The sequence below is a fragment of the Populus alba genome, chromosome 17, assembly GCF_005239225.2.
Source record: "Populus alba chromosome 17, ASM523922v2, whole genome shotgun sequence".
Taxonomy (NCBI): Eukaryota; Viridiplantae; Streptophyta; class Magnoliopsida; order Malpighiales; family Salicaceae; genus Populus; species Populus alba.
Window position 1 is genome coordinate 6,068,620 of NC_133300.1, and position 14,262 is coordinate 6,082,881.

Genomic DNA, 14,262 nt, shown 5'->3' on the forward strand with positions numbered 1-14,262 from the left:
GGTATGAATCGCACCCCTGGTCGATGCACGCCGCAATTGCCTTAAGCGGCTTTCGAGGGCGCCGGGGGAGAAGCCACGGGAGCTGCCACGCTGCTCAAGCTCCGCCGGCAGCGAGGGGAGGCCGGCACGCGGGGGAAAGCGCGACGGGCCCCGCAGCGTTCGGTTTCGTGCGGGCCAGAACGGCGGCCCAAAAGTGCTTAGCTTGCGATCCGGCCGTCGGATCGCGCCCAGATTTTTTTACAGCAGCTTCGGAGGCCGTTTTCCTTATAGTAGCATGGAATCGCTACGCCGACCGCCGGATTTTTAGATCGTGCGGTCCTCGCCCCGGGGCCCTGAGAAGGATGAAAGAAGAGGATGCGGCAAGCAGGAGGCGTGCGGCGGGGGGAAGAAGGGGGCCGCTCGGGAAACGGGCAAAAAGGAGGGGTGAAACACGAGGATTCCAGGAGGTCACCCACCTGTACTACTCTCGCCCAAGCGCGTTCACTGCGGCGTTCTGATGGGATCCGGTGCATTTAAGTGTTGGTATGATCGCACCCTGAGTGATGCACGCGCATTGCTATAGCGCTCGAGGGCGCCGCGGGGAGAGCCACGGGATGCCTGCACGCTGTCAAGCCTTCCGCCGCACGAGGGAGGCGGCGGCGGGGAAGCGGACCGGGCCCGCAGCGTTACGGTTCGTGCCGGGTCAGAACGGCGGCCCAAAAGTGCCTTAAGCTGCGATCCGGCCGTCGGATCGCGCCCAGATTTTTTACAGCACGCTTCCGGAGGCCGTTTCCTTATAGTAAGCCATGGAAAATCGCTACGCCGACCGCCGGATCTTTAGATCGTGCGGTCCTCGCCCCGGGGCCCTGAGAAGGATGAAAGAAGAGGATGCGGCAAGCAGGAGGCGTGCGGGGGGGGAAGAAGGGGGGCCGCTCGGGAAACGGGCAACAAAGGAGGGGCAACACGAGGACTTCCAGGAGGTCACCCTTCCTAGTACTACTCTCGCCCAAGCGCAGTTCAACTGCGGACGTTCTGATGGATCCGGTGCATTAGTCTGGTATGATCGCACCCGTGAGTCGATTGCACGCGCAATTGCTATAAGCGCTTCGAGAGCGCCGCGGGGCAAGAAGCCACGGGAGCCTGCCACGCTGCTTCAAGCTCCGCCGACGAGGGGAGGCGGCGCGGGGAAGGCGACCCGGGCCCGCAGCGTTCCGTGTTCGTCCCGGGCCAGAACGGGCGGCCCAAAAGTGCCGGTACAGCTGCGATCCGCCGTCGGATCGCGCCCAGATTTTTACAGAGCTTCCGGAGGCCGTTTTCCTTATAGTAGCTATGAATCGCTAACGCCGACGGCCGGATCTTTATCGTGGCGGTCCCTCCGCCCCGGGGCCTGAGAAGGATGAAAGAAGAGGATGCGGCAAGCAGGAGGCGTGCGGGCGGGGAAGAAGGGGCCGCTCGGGGAAACGGGCAAAAGGAGGGGTGCAACACAGGACTTCCCAGGAGGTCAACCCATCCTAGTACTCTTCTCGCCCAAAGTGCGTTTAACTGCGGAGGTTCTGATGGGATCCGGTGCATTAGTGCTGGTATGATCGCACCCGTTGTGTCGATGCAATGCGCAATTGCTTATAAAGCGCTTCGAGAGCGCCCGGGGGAAGAGCCACGGGAGCCTGCCACGCTGCTCAAGCTCCGCCGCACGAGGGGAAGGGCGGCGCGGGAAGCGCGACGGGCCCGCAGCGTTCCGGTTGTGCGGGCAAGAACGGGCGGCCCAAAGTGCCGTAAGCTGCGATCCGGCCGTCGGATCGGCTGGCCCACGATTTTTAACAGCAGCTTCCCCGGAGGCCGTTTTCCTTATAGTAGCTATGGAATTCGCTAAGCGACCCGCCGGATTTTAGATCGTGGCGGTCCTCGCCCCGGGCCCTGAGAAGGATGAAAAGAGAGAGGATGCGGCCAAGCAGGAAGGCGTGCGGCGGGGGAAGAAGGGGGCCGCTCGGGAAACGGGCAAAAAGGAGGGGTGCAACAACGAGCGACTTCCCAGGAGGTCACCCATCCTAGTATACTCTCGCCCAAGCGCGTTCACTGTCGGAGTTCTGATGGAATCCGGTGCATTAGTGTTGGTATGATCGCACCGCCTGGTCGATGTTCACGCGCAATTGCTATAAGCGCTTCGAGGGCGCCCGCCGGGGAAGAGCCACGGGAAGCCTGCCAGCTGCAAGCTCCGCGCACGAGGGGAGGCGGCGCGGGAAGCGCGACGGGCCCCGCAGCGTTCCGGTTCCGTGCCGGGGCCAAGAACGCGGCCAAAGTGCTTAAGCTGCGATCGCGGCCGTCGGATCGCGCCCCAGATTTTTACAGCGCTTCCGGAGGCCGTTTTCCTATAGTGCCATGGATCAGGCTACCCGACCGCCGATCTTTTAGATCGTGCGGTCTCGCCCCGGGGCCCTGAGAAGGATGAAAGAAGAAGGATGCGGCAAGCAGGAGGTGGCGTGCGCGGGGGAAAGGGGGCCGCTCGGGAACGGGCAAAAAGAGGGGTGGACACGAGGACTACCCAGGAGGTCACCCCATCCTAGTACTACTCTCGCCAAGCGCGTCAACTGCGGAGTTCCTGATGGGATCGGTGCATTAGTGTTGGTATGATCGCACCCCCTGAGTCGACTGCACGCGCAATTTGCTATAACGCTTCAGGGCGGCCCGCGGGGAGAGCCACGGGAGCTGCACGCTGCTCAAGCTCCGCCGCACGAGGGGAGGCGGCGCGGGGAAGCGCGACCGGGCCCCGCAGCGTTTCCGGTTCGTGCGGGCCAGAACGCGGCCCAAAAGTGCCTTAGGCTGCCGATGGCCGTCGGATCGGCAGGCGCAGATTTTACAGCAGCTTCCGGCAGCGTTTTCCTTATAGTACCATGGAATCGCTACGCCGACCGCGATCGTTTAGACGTTGCGGTTCTTCGCCCGGGGGCCCTGGAGAAGATGAAGAAGGAGTGCGGCGAAGCAGGAGGCGCTGCGCGGGGGGAAGAAGGTGGCGTCGGGGAAACAGCAAAGGAGGGGCAACAGCGAGGACTTCCAGAGGGTACCTCTAGTACTACTCTCGCCCAAGCGCGTTCAATGCGGGTTTTCTTGATGATCCGTGTGCATTAGTCTTGATATGATCGCCGTGAGTCGATGCACGCGCAATTGCTATAAGCGCTTCGAGAGCGCCGGGGGAGAGCACGGAGCCTGCACGCTTGCTAAAGTCCGCCGCACGAGGGGAGGCGGCAGCGGGAAGCGCGACACGGGTGCCCGCAGCGTTCGGTTAGTCGGCCAGACGCGGCCCAAAAGTGCGTAGCTGGCGATCGGCCGGTCGATCGCGCCCAGATTTTTCAGCAGCTTCCGAGAGGACGTTTTATCCTTAATAGTAGCGTATGGAATCGCTACGCCGACCGCCGATCTTAGATTGCAGGTCTCGCCCCGGGCCCTGAGAGGATGCAAGAAGAGGACTGCGCAGCAGAGGCGTAGCATAGGCGGGGGAAGAAGGGCCGCTCGGGAAACGGGGCAAAAGAGAGAGGGGTGCAACACGAGGACTTCCAGGAGGTCACCCATCCTAGTACTACTCTCGCCCAAGTGCGTTTAACTGCGGAGTTCCTGATGGGATCGGTGCATTAGTGCTGGTATGATCGCACCCGTGTGTCGTATGCATTGCGCAATTGTCTATAAGCGCTTCGAGAGCGCGCCAGCGCTGGGAGAGCCACGGGAGCCTGCCACGCTGCTCAAGTTGCTCGCGCACGAGGGGGAGGCGGCGCGGGGAAGCGCGACCGGGCCCCGCAGCGTTCCCGGTTCGTGGCCGGGCCAGAACGGCGGCCCAAAAGTGCCTTTAAGCTGCGATCCGGCCGTCGGATCGCGCCAGATTTTACAGCAGCTTCCGGAGGCAGTTTTCCTTATAGTAGCCATGAATCGCTACGCCGACCGCCGGATTTTGATCGTGCGGTCCTCGCCCGGGGCCGCTGAGAAGGAATGAAAGAAGAGGATGCGGGCAAGCAGGAGGCGTGGCGGCGCGGGGAAGCAGGGGGCCGCATCGGCGAAACGGGCAAAAACGGAGGGGTGCAAACACGAGGACTTCCCAGGAGGTCACCCATCCTAGTACTACTCTCGCCCAAGCGCGTTCAACTGCGGAGTTCTGATGGGATCCGGTGCATTAGTGCTGGTATGATCGCACCGCTGAGTCGATGCACGCGCAATTGCTATAAGCGCTTCGAGAGCGCCCGCGGGGAGAGAGCCACGGGAGCCTGCCACGCTGCTCAAGCTCCGCGCACGGGGGGAGGGCGGCGCGGGGAAGCGCGACACCTGGCCCGGCAGCGTTCCGGTTCGTGTCGGGCCAGAACGGCGGCCCAAAAGTGCCATAAGCTGCGATCCGGCCGTCGGATCGCGCCCAGATTTTTACAGCAGCTTCCGGGAGGCCGTTTTCCTTATAGTAGCCATGGAATCGCTACGCCGACCGCCGGATCTTTAGATCGTGCGGTCCTCGCCCCGGGGCCCTGAGAAGGATGAAAGAAGAGGATGCGGCAAGCATTGAGGAGGCGTGCGGCGGGGGGAATGAAGGGGCCGCTCGGGAAACGGGCAAAAGGAGGGGTGCAACACGAGGACTTTCCACAGGATGTCACCTGACATTATCGACTCAAAAGCTGACTGTCTCTATTCCCAAGTCCAGCTAAGGAGTGTCGAAGTAATAAAAAAAGGCCCGCAGACCGGGGTCGAACCATCAGAGAGGTTAATTGTATAATATCAAAATAACAAGACAACAACAACAAACAACAACAATAATAATACTTCAGTATGTGGCGTTGTTATACCTGAGAATGATCTAAAGATCGGGTTCACAGGTTTCTCAGCCTTATATACTGACTTTATGAAAGATCAAAGATATATATTATATATATAAACAGAATGTAAATAATAATTAATAACAATGATAATAATAATAAATAACAAGAAGATTGAAGAAATTATGAGACTTCTTTGAGATAAAATATTATTTAACGTAAGGATTAAACAATGATAAAAACAAATGTCAAGGTTAGAGGATCCACTATATGGTATCTTCAAATGCAAGTATAATTATAAACTTTTATTACTCAATTGGAATACCACACATAAAGGAGGTTCCCAATCATATTATAAATTGTTAACATGATTACATTAGTTTATCTTATTCGAATAAAGCTAATACTTGTAAATGTTGGCAGGCATTCATGGATTTAAAATCTGTTAACAACAAATCAAGTCCCTTTCATAGCTCAGAATGTCGGTTTATATCCATACAGTATGGGCTATGAAAAGTACCAAGTATTTGTTGTACCAAGTGTTACACAACATACAATCTAGATTAACCATTTTAACAAGCAAAGTATTACAAAGTGAACAAGATAACAAATATAAAACATGTTAGTATCCAACGTTAAGGTCCATATTAAGTTTATTATTATACTTGTACTTCACCATTAGTGTACCCTTTTCACCTTGAACATAATTAACTTAACTTAGACATAATGAAAAGAAAGGAAACATAAATAAACAAGACAAGAACATAAATGAGAAAGAAGTTTAAGCTAAGTAAAAGAAAGGAATGAAGTGCATAAACTTGATATTAATGAAAGCAAGACATAAGCAAATACAAAGAGAGAAAGCAAGAGCATGTATCTTGATCTGGAAACCAAGATGCCTCAATACATGGTAAGTGCTCCTTTTATAGGCCCAAAATTTGGAACTATTGATTTGTTGACTAATTTGATGAGTGGGTGGCTCACATCTTGACTAGATAACAATCTTATCTTCTTGTCTGATCAAATCGTCATTGCTAACATCATAATTTTCCCAAGATCCTCAAGAATGTTCTAGGAAATTGTGCTCAGCTTTCCAACAAAAAAAAAGATGAGGTCATTTGGACTTCTAGCCGTCAAGATATGGGCTGAACACTAAATAGTGTTTGGGGCTGCAGGACAGCTTCGGACTTCTTCGTTGTTCCTTCAACTTTGGACTTCAAAACGACCTTTATTTCAAATCTTGGCTCTCCTCATGAAAGTTGTAGGCCTTTGTCTTACCTTTCATCCATATTAAAGTGGACCTAAATCCGAAATCTAGAGCTCCAGATATGATTCCAATTACCGAGCACATGTTCCGGTTTGGACTGCACCGACATCGTCTTTTCTTAAGTTTGGCCATCTCTTTGTCCTTTAACTTTCAATGCTTAAACTCATCAAATCAATCTTTTATTTATGTGATAGTCCTGCATTTAAAATGAGCATTTACCATAAATTAAGGTATCTTATAAATATGCAAACTTGTTATTATAAACATGCTTTAAGTTAAGGAGTTATTTTGATACTTCAAGTGCAAAATGATGATTATAAAACCTTGGATAAACATGCACTTTTTAGTACTAATCACACCCCCGCAACCAGCTTATTACTAGTCTCTAGTAATCTAAAGCGTTAAAATAGAGAAAACAATTTGCAAGTTCCACAAGCAAGACATTCATCATTCAACTTCCATTACTCTATCCAGATAAACAAACTCTCATTAATTATATTCCTGCTTCATACTTCTTAAACAAGATATTAATAAAACTTCCTTTTTGTGCTCAAATGAAAACATAGATGATGAGGCTTTTGTTGAAGAAAACAATATTATGTTCAAATGTTTAAGGTGAATTCCTTGGGTTGAGATTTTTTTCTTTCTTTTTTTTTTTTTTTTCTTTTATTATATCACATACAAATCTTAACTTAACACAATGCTCATCTTTAAACCATGTAACGAGTTTTGGCTAATGAACTCCCAGACCAGTAAGTGGTCTTAGGGCATTAGGTGTTGCAGACACCCTACGAGCTTAACAAAAACTCGGGTTTGCAGATACTGATGACGATAGATCAGTGCAATGTTTGATTTCCTTAAGCTTTTCTCCTTAAACCCATGGTAACAAGCTTTGGGCCAATAGCTCCCAATGTCAGTTGACTTTAGGGTATTCAAGGTGTTAAAACACCCCTCGGGCTTAATTGGCTTAGGTTATTGGAGGCTACAAACCAAATCTTTTTATCCAGCGTTTTATTATACAATCAAATACTATCTTGTTTTTTTCTTTTTTTCTTTTTTTTTTTTCTCTTTTTTTTTTTGAAACCTCGATTAATACTATCCTTTTCCCTTAGTTGTTACTTCAACAAAAGAACATCAATTAATGTAATAATCCCAATGTGCAAACCCATAATCATATTGTTAAATGTGTGGGTGTGGTTGCAAAATGAAGGTATTATATAATTACTTGTTAAATGAGTATCCTCAGTTACGAGCAGAATCAAGTGATAACAATGTGAGAGTTTCTATAAACGCTGATATTTATTCAAGAAGTATTTGATAGACCTTGGTAATCGGAAACTTACTAAGATGGCGTCTCTAGAGTCAATAAAATTGATTCCATACTCTGCCATCCTAATAAAATGAGTTTGTCAAATGGTTTTAATAATAGCAAAAACAGTTAGCAAATTAGTTTTTTTTTTTTTTTTTTTTTTATGAAGTACTACCCTCTCCCCCCAACCAAAGTGAGACATTGTCCTCAATGTTCGAAGGTAGAAAGATAGAGTATAGAAGACATCACCTGAAACAGCGAACACAATATGACAAACCTGAAACACACTTAAACAAACATAAGAAGTAACAAAACAAATAATATGCTATTAATAAAACAAAAGACACAAGGTTTCACAGATGAAGGCTCAAATCTAATCTAAGCTTTTTACTTTATATTTAACAAAGCCATGTATGGTACAGGTAGTTGTGATTGTGGCTCACAATTCTGCTTCCCTTGGTTTTACGTCCAACGAACGCTTTAAACGCCCTCATGGGTCGGGCGATAGGCTTCCATCCAGTTTTCTTAAAAACTGGCAACAGGGTCTTTTTTTAGTCAGATTCCCAAGACTAAGTCCGATCATTGTTCCTTTATGGAATTGTGGCCAATAAAATCATGAATTACACGATGCACATCGCCACTAGGATGCGTCTCAAGGGTCAACAAAAGATTATATCTAAAGACCCCTTACTCAGCGCCATCCTTAATGAATTTGTATTTTATCTTCACGGTTTACAGATACATTCTTCCTAAGAACGACATGTCGCATTACAAGTCCATCTGGCACAGTCGATGACAGACTTTCCAGTCGTTTTGCACGACATTTCTTTGCAAAGTGCTTTACCTGTTCCAGGCATGTGTGAAATGAAAGAATTGGAGGACTCACCTGATAATCGGACCGTTTGCTTCAATTAGCCAGCGAATATCTTCAGGAATTCCTATGATTCATTAACAACTTCAATCTTGCACACCTAGCCAACGGTAAATTTTTGTAATCGGATTCTGAGGCAGAGCAGGAAAATAACCTGTTTCAACTTTCAAGAGTGGTGTCCATTTTAAAATTAGAATTGGGGAAAAATATTCAAAGAAGGAGAGAAGAGCAGAGAATTGTACAAATATATGTACAAATATCAGTTATTTGGGAAAACTGAAAGAACCGACTTAAGAGTACGGAGTACCGTTCTCCGCCATTTGACCGGGGTGAGAGACTAGCAAAACAAAAGTCACACTAAAAAGCAACAAAAAAATGTGAGAAAAAACAAAATAATCAACCTTTATCAATAAGATTATTCAAACCAATGATCTCATTTTCAAACTAGGAAAAACTCATCAAAAGTAAGCTTTTAAACGATGTTCCATTTACCTTCAAAACATTGTCATTTCTTTGGATTCGCTCAATATCAAGGGCCCATAAGGATACACATGTTTCAAAATAAATGAGACGCTCCATCTTGATCTTAGTTTTTCAGGAAATAAATGGAGTTGAGAATTATAAAGCAAAACTTTTTGACCAGTATCAACTTTTTGACAATTTTCACAAAGTTTTCAGATGCATGTGTGTCCTTGGACATGGTGGGCCAATAAAATCCATTTTGTAAGATTTTTGCAGTCGTCTCTCTTGATGAGAATTGAACTCCACATGCTTCAGAATGACAAAGTTTAATGACATTACTTACCTTATTGTCGGAATGCATTTTGAAATATTTGATCAGGACAATTTATTGAATAAGTAAGGGTCATCTAAGTAAAAGTTTCTTCACTTCGTTCAAAAAACTTTCCTTTGTCTTCGGTACTCAAGTGAGCTGGCAAATCTCCTGTTGCAAGAAAAATTGAGCTATTTTTAGCAAAACCAAGGCGTTGAACTGAGAGAAAAGTAAGGATTCATCAGGAAAGTAATCATCGATTGGTGGATTGTCAACAATGGTGCAATCAAATCTGTTGTCACATTTTGCAGAGAGACACAAGATCAACATCAAAGCTATTTTTTGGCTGCTTTGCATCCGTGATTTCTGCCTGAGAATAAATCATTTGCAAATTCTTCATATTCGATTTTGGTGTAGGGCGCCAACTCAATTTTACTCAAAGTAGATTCAAGTTGATCATGAACTAATTCTTCAATATGATCTACTCTTGTAAATCATTATCATCTCCAGGCTGCTTGCAAACGTTGAAAATACTTCATTGTACTCTTAATGTCGTCCCATGTTCTGTCCAAAAGATAACTTCATGGAGTATGCCATTCCTACAATTAATTCAAGCTTAGAAGTTGCAAGAACCCGACGGACGTCCTAAGAATAATAGGAAATGAATTACATGCATTCACTTACAAGCTTAGTTTGCGTGTCCAAGACAATAAATATGCCACAGGAATAAAGTGAAGGATTTATCGACTTGTAGTACTAACCACAGCTCTTACAATTATTCCTCTAGGCATCTTTTACCAGGACTAGGCCACACGGCGAGTAAAAGTAGAGTTACAGAAGTTTGGTTTTAACTCACCTAGAATTGAGACTTTGAAAAAACTGATATAGGAAGTAAATTCACACTAGCTCCAAGAATCAAGTAAGGCTCTTTCAATTGTATGTTCTCCATATAAACAAGAAATTGTAAGGACAGGCGACACAGGGGTCTTTATTATTTCAAAGCATTATTGTCTGAAGCAATGGCAACTTACTTGTTCGGCTAAAAAGGCTTCCTTTCTTTTGTCACATTCAGTTTTTCTCTTCACACAGTGCATAGATCTTTCAAAAATTTAAGCCATAGGCAAGGTACCTGTTTTAATAGCATCCAACAAAGGTATATTGATCCTACCTGTTTGAAAATTTTCAATAATTTCAGAGTTGTGATTGACTTTCCTTTGTTTGGTCATGACATGAGGAAATGGAAGTGCTGGCGGGGAATCGACCTTCTCTTTGCAATGTTCAAGTTCAACCCTCCTTACCACTCAAAAGAGATAGACTCATCATCTTTCTCACAAGGTTCAAGAATGGGTTTTTCAAATAACTTTAACCACTACGAAGAGTGAATGACTGATTTGACTTGATCCATGTGTTGGCTTCCAAGAACTACTTGCATTGCATTTGTATTGCCTCCTCTTTGGATTTCTGCTGTGGTTGAGAACGAGAACTTACCTTCTCTTGGTAAACTGAGAGCAGCATGTTAATTTTGCAAGAGCATCTTTAAATTCGCTTCATGCATGCCTTTGGCAAGTTGATGTGTTGATTTGTCTCCTGCTTTTCAATGAATGCATGCATACTGATTTGCCTCAAAATTTCTCTAGGAGGTGGAAGAGCAATAAGGAGGTGCAAATATCCATGAGAATCTTTGAAATTATGGTGTGCTTTGAACGATGGATGTGAAGTTTGTGCAAATTATGTGCACACACTCTTCCAACTAAAATTTTTGGGTGATTTCTCCAACCAGGGTTATATGTTTTGTGAGTATGGGTTAATGGTTGGGTCTTTGGAAAACTGTTTATAAGCATGGGCTTGTTCATGGAGGCATTCCTTGAAGAGAAGGCAAAGTTGGACAATCATTGGTTGCATGCTCATTTGTTTTCACAGATTTTGACACACAATGTCTCGAACAGATTTTAATTGACCACTTCTTTTTAATTCTACGTGCTTCGACTTTTCTAGCTAAAGATGCAAAACTTGGCTTGGAGGTCATGATCTTCCTAAGGTTGTGCATACCCCCACTAGATGTATGAGGTTGAGTTTTACTTTGTGCCTCAAAGTACCTGTGGTGTCCCAATTTTGAGCATTTTCGGCTACAAGTCTAGTACTCTCCATTGCTTCATTAGGGTCTTTATCTTCAAAAGGTTCCATTGCTACATCCAATTCAACCAATTTGGCCTATCTCTACGCGTGTTAGAAACCTTCCATTAAAAAAATGTGAACATACACTCATCTCCATGTTTCTAAACCATGATGTGGGCAACGTATTGAAGCAATCTCGATACCTATCCCACATTGGTAAAATGTTTCTCCTGGCTTTGAGTGAAAGTGATGATTGTTCTTTTGAAAGAGTTTTTTGTTCTATTGAGATGGAAAAAACTTCTTTAAAATTGTTGTTGCATATCATTCCAAGCACGAATGGATCCTCGGTCTCTCAAATGTTTGTAGCCATCTGTTTAAGCTTTACTCTTTTAATGAAAAAAGGAAAAAGCTTTAATCGAATGGTGTTCATGCTACGAATTAGAGTCATTATAGGTATTACAAGACCTCCTCAAATTCCCTTAAATGCAAGTAATGGATTTTCCTAGAAGTCTAACCCAGAAAAGATGGAAAGAGTTGAATAATACCGTGCTTAAAATTAAAATGAGAATGCATCAGTGAAGGAAAACATGCATGATGGGTGCAATTGTTCTTGGTGGATTTCCTGTGGTCTTAAGGTCTCATACGGTTATATCTCAATTATTCTCATTATGAAGGGATTGATTATTCTCGGCCATGATTTTCTGAACAAATGATGAGATTACCTACAAAGCTACCACTTTAATGTACGTGACAACTCTCATGCACGTGTAAGAAGAGAATAAAAGCACAGAATATGAAAATATATAAGAACAAACGAAAACAAAACAAAAAAAAGGAAACAAAAATAGAATAAATATGAAAGTGAAAAGAGAAAATAATTAAATATTATATTTATACAAGAATTTACCTCCCCGGAAAGGCAACGGCGCCAAAAACTGATTCCTCGTGTTCGTAGATGGAACCGTGCCATGTCGTCCTGGTCTCGGCTCCAGTTTCGACGCCGTCGCTGATACTGCGCAACATGAGAGCCGCTGATGGCCAGGTCTCCAAGTACCGCTGCGCGGCGCAGTGCGTGGTGTGATTCGATAACGAACACGCATGAGCTGTTCACGACCCCAAGCTTGGAAAATGTTCTTCCAAGTGCAGGGAGTGTCGAAGTAAATAAATAATCCCGCATAGAACCCGGGGGTCGAACCACGAGAGAGGTTAAATTGGTATAAATTATAAATAGACAAGACAACAACACAACAACATAATAATACTCAGGGTACGTGGCGTTGTTATACCTGAGAATGATCTAAAGATCGGTCACAGGTTTTCCAGCCTATACACTGACTTACTTGAACCAAGATAAAGATTTCATTATATAATATAAACAGAATTAAAATAATATAATAATAACAATGATAATAATAATAATACAGAAAAGATGAAGAAATTAATTGAAACTTCTGAGATAAAGATTACGTAAGGATTAACAATGATAAAAACAATATTCAAGGATAGAGATCCCACTAATGGTGAATCTCAAACAAGTATAATATTAACTTTTCTTACTTCAATTGGAAACCACACATAAAAGGGAGTTGCCAATATCACTTATAAAATTGTTAACATGATCTACATTAGTTTATCTTATTCGAATAAATGCTAAATAACTTGTAAAGTGTTGCAAGGCCATTCATGATTATAACTTATGTTACAACACAAATCAAGTCCCTTCATAGCTCAGATGTCGTTATACATCAGTATGGGCTATTGAAAGCGTACCAAGTATTTGTTGTACAAGTGTTTACAGCAACATAAATCTAGATTAACCATTAACGAAGCAAAGTATTAAAATGAACAAGTAACAAATATCAAAACATGTTAGTATCGCAAACGTTAGTCTATTAAGTTTATATTATACTGGTAACTTACATACCATTAGTGTAACCCTTTTCCACCTTGACATAATAACTTTAACTAGACATAATGAAAGAAAGAAACAAAATAAAGCAATACAAGAACTAAATGAGAAAGATTAACCTAAGAAAAGATAAGAAATGAAGTGCAGTAAACTTGATATTATGAAGCAAGACATAGAGCAATACAAAGAGAGAAAGCAAGAGCATGATCTGATCTGGAAACCAAATGCCTGAATATCTGGTAATGTGACCTCTCTTTATAGCCAAAATTGGGAATCAATTTGATTTGTTGATAAATTGTGAGGTGGGTGCCACAATCTTGACTAGATAACATATCCTTATACTTCTTGTCTGATCAATAACGTCATTGCACTCATAAATTTTCCCAGATATCAAGAATGCTTCTAGGAAATTGTTCAGCTTTCCAAGCAAAAAGATGAGTCATTTGGACTCTAGAACTCAAGGATATGGCTGAACAACCTAATAGTGTTTGGCTCAGGACAGCTTCGGACTTCTTCGTTGTTCCTTCAATTTGACTTCAAAACGACGCTTTTAAATCTTGGGCTCTCTCAGAAAGTTGTAGGCTTGTCTTACCCTTTCATCCATAATAAAGTGGACCTAATCCGAAATCTAAGCTCCAGAATGACCAATTACCGAGCACTGGTTCCGTTGGGACTGCACCGACATCTCTTTTCTATCTTGGCCATCTCTTTGTCTTAACTTTCAATGCTTAAACTCATCAATCAATCCTTTTATTTATGTGATAGTCCTGCAGGTTCATGGCATTTACCATAATTGAAGGTATCCTTATAATATCCAAACTTGTTATTATAAAACATGCTTTAGTTAAGGATTCATTGATACTTCAAGTGCAAAATGATGATGTATAAAACTCTTTATTAAACATGTCACTTGTTAAGTAACTTTAACATCACCATCCTAGTAACTACTTCTTCGCCACAAGCGCGTTCACTGCGAGTCTGATGGATCCGTGCATTTAGTGCTGGCTATGATCGCATCCCCTGAGTCCGATGCACGGCAATGCTATAAGCGCTCGCCGGGCTGCCGCGGGAAGCCACGGGAGCCTGCCTCGCTGCTCAAGCTCCGCCGCACGAGGGAGCGGCCGTGCGGGAAGCCGCGACCGCGCCCCGCAGCGTCGGTTCGTGCCGGGCCAGAAGATGCGGCCCAAAAGTGCCATACAAGCTGCGATTCCGGCCGTCGGATCGCGCCCCAGATTTTACAGCACTCCGAGCCCGTTCCT

The 14,262-nt window shown here is 44.7% G+C and overlaps 2 non-coding genes and 3 pseudogenes across 2 annotated transcripts; all 5 read right to left on the minus strand.

The window, feature by feature from the left end:
* Positions 1–420: 420 nt before the first annotated feature.
* LOC118036175 (5S ribosomal RNA) lies at positions 421–536 on the minus strand (annotated as a pseudogene).
* A 916-nt stretch (positions 537–1,452) lies between these two features.
* Positions 1,453–1,573, minus strand: LOC118036172 (5S ribosomal RNA; annotated as a pseudogene).
* Positions 1,574–1,984: 411 nt separating this feature from the next.
* LOC118036173 (5S ribosomal RNA) lies at positions 1,985–2,104 on the minus strand (annotated as a pseudogene).
* A 1,403-nt stretch (positions 2,105–3,507) lies between these two features.
* On the minus strand, positions 3,508–3,625 carry LOC118036171 (5S ribosomal RNA). Its single transcript, XR_004685329.1, has one exon. It is a non-coding gene; the product is annotated as a 5S ribosomal RNA (ribosomal RNA).
* A 413-nt stretch (positions 3,626–4,038) lies between these two features.
* On the minus strand, positions 4,039–4,158 carry LOC118036165 (5S ribosomal RNA). The gene has a single exon (XR_004685323.1). It is a non-coding gene; the product is annotated as a 5S ribosomal RNA (ribosomal RNA).
* Positions 4,159–14,262: the final 10,104 nt, after the last annotated feature.